Genomic DNA, 2,476 nt, shown 5'->3' with positions numbered 1-2,476 from the left:
AAATCTAATCTAATCTAGATTAATCTAAATCTAGCATTCTCACCGGACACCCGACGATGAGGTCGCTGGCCCAGAGGTCCTCACCGTGGCGCTGGGCGTGTCTGAGGACGGAGAGGAAGGAGTCATAGGAGTGGTTTAGCCCTCCCAGCTCCTCCAGAACATCACAGTACTGTTCCAGTCTGTGTAGGGGACTGGAGACAGTGGGGGAAGGACATGAGAAAGAGAGGAGGGGTGGCAAGGAGTCTGAGCTGGGGAGGGACGAGGAGGAGGAGAGGGGAAGGAGAGGACTTCAGCCATCTATGGTCATTATCATCAATCTCATTTTTTTCTTCACATAACAGAACAGACATAACAAACACAGTGCAATACTTGCAACTCCAGTCCATAAAACAAAACTACAAATACAAAAAAATCCTATTAAATATACAGATTTGGGCAAACCTCCCACCAAATCATCATCATCACCATCATCATTGTTCTCACATCATCATTTTCATGATACAGTACCCGTACTTTTAGGCATCTTCTACTGCCACCTGGTGGTCATTTTAGATAACAGTGAACATTCTACCTTCAGATCTCTGCTAATACCATCTGTGTGATGTTCTCCTTGTTTACTCAGTTTAAAGCTGTGATCAGACATTGCCCTGTGTATGTATCAGACGGACTATCATAATATATTGAAAGTCTGGTGATTGGTTTTAGGGTAATCCAACATTAATGAGTTATTTTAGGGTATACAATGCAGTGCTAATTGCCTTTACTATATGAAACAGCTCAAAATCCCAGCCATTATTATGAGCTTTCCTCCCCTCACCAGCCTCCACTGATGCTGTAATAATGTTTTTTGAATGGAACGTTTTCTTACCTTGAAGAAGTCTGCAGCCTAAGTGACCAACAAGGAGTCCATTTCTGGTTTGGTCCTTACTATATGCAGTGAGGGTACTGGAAAAACACCTCTCTCTTTGTTTGAGAGGGAGAAAGAGGGATAAAGAGTGAGCGAGAGCCAGAGAGAAAGAGGGGGAGAGATAGAATAAAGTAGTCATCTTCTTCTTCTTCTACTTCTCGATGGTGCTGCCCATGCTAAAACATCCCTCTATCCAACTCTATGTGACCCACTCACACGTTTACTGAAGAGGTCCTGTTTCAGTAGACTCTGCAGTAGAGCTCCCTCCATGGCTGGGAGGAGGTTCTGCGAGTGGAAGGCGCTGAAGCTGGCCAAGTTGTGGAAAAGGAGGTCTGCTTCCCCCCGGACCCCCGGAGGGGGGACGGGGTGTCTGGACCCTCCAAGAGGGGCAGGTAGGTCTCCTCCACACCCGTTAACACGGCCAAGTACTGCCTCCCTGAACTCAGCATCCTACACCATAATAGATAGAGCTTGCTCTAGGGAGAAAGAGGGGGGTAGAGGATGAAGGGAGTGGATAAGAAGGGGAAGGGGAGAAAGGTAAATGGGGGGAATCAGAAAGAGAGAGGAAGTGGGAAAGAGGGGAAGAGGAAGAGGAATAGCGAAAGAGATGGAGGGAGATAGAGGAAGGGATGACAGAGATTGGGGAAAGAGAGAAAGCGGAGGGAAGGAGTAAAGAGAGGGATCCCCCTGCACTCCTCCTCCCCCATCCCTCCACCTACTCCCTCTATCTCCATTCTTCCCTCTGTGATACAACACAACACAGTACAACGCTATATTAGTGTTCCATTTCATTCAGATCTTCCCTCCCTCTCTCCTACCTTTTCCAGTTTGTCCACCATGGCAGCCAATCGACCGAGGACTTCCAGGTCGCTGCCTCTGTGATTGGACATTGTGTTCTTAAGCAAGATGGTTCACGCTCAGAAAGTATGTGACATTTACACAAAATGTATTCAACTTTTTTCATAAGTTCACTCAAAAGTTGTTGTTTTTCTTCTAGAAATCAATTTGATGATAATTGTTAGTATTTCACCCCATAACACCTCATTGACTTGTGTGCTGCCATGTTAAACCGCACAGAAGCAGTGGTATAGTAATACACATAGCATACCTTGATACAGTCTGGTAGTGGTGCTGTGTCCATAAACTGCAGTTCACCCTCCAACAGAGAGAGGGCGCTCTCAAAACACTCAGTCAGACTCAACACTCTAAAAGCAAAAACAGGACTGGAGTAACTTAGTACAGTTAGTCTACAGTTCAAATGGCACCCTGTTCCCTGCAGTGAACTGTTATTGACCAGAGCACTACTTTTGACCAGGGACACAACCTATAATAGTTCATACTTCACATGACACATGGCTTGATGGTGAAAACATTGATACGGCTGATTTCATATCTAAGGAAATAATGTTTGCGATATCAGGCTGTTTTTTTCATTCAAGTCACATGACTCGAGTAACATACAATGTTGTGTGTGTGTGTGTGCACATGAATGCATGCCTTCCTGAGTGTGTGTGTGTATGCAGTCCCAATCCAAATACTATCAGTCCGAATCCAAAAGCTACCAGTCCC

At 45.4% G+C, this 2,476-nt stretch overlaps 1 protein-coding gene across 3 annotated transcripts in view; it reads right to left on the bottom strand.

Moving 5' to 3' along the window:
* The window catches only part of LOC118368909 (zinc finger protein 219-like), a 50,724-nt gene extending 48,609 nt beyond the window's left edge, over positions 1–2,115 (bottom strand). For 2 of the 3 annotated variants that reach the window (XM_052497480.1, XM_052497482.1), the window contains exons 1-5: positions 2,016–2,115; positions 1,726–1,783; positions 1,124–1,383; positions 869–963; positions 44–248 (exon numbers count right to left, since the gene is read on the bottom strand). The gene's annotated coding sequence lies outside the window, so the exon portion shown is untranslated. Of the gene's footprint in view, positions 1–43; positions 249–868; positions 1,069–1,123; positions 1,384–1,725; positions 1,784–2,015 lie in introns of those variants that run through there. The other variant, XM_052497481.1, reaches the window with a different exon arrangement.
* Positions 2,116–2,476: the final 361 nt, after the last annotated feature.

This window comes from Oncorhynchus keta, chromosome 35 (assembly GCF_023373465.1).
Source record: "Oncorhynchus keta strain PuntledgeMale-10-30-2019 chromosome 35, Oket_V2, whole genome shotgun sequence".
NCBI classification, from domain to species: domain Eukaryota; kingdom Metazoa; phylum Chordata; class Actinopteri; order Salmoniformes; family Salmonidae; genus Oncorhynchus; species Oncorhynchus keta.
Note: the sequence above shows the minus strand (reverse complement) of the source record. Positions and strands in the feature narration are given on the sequence as shown.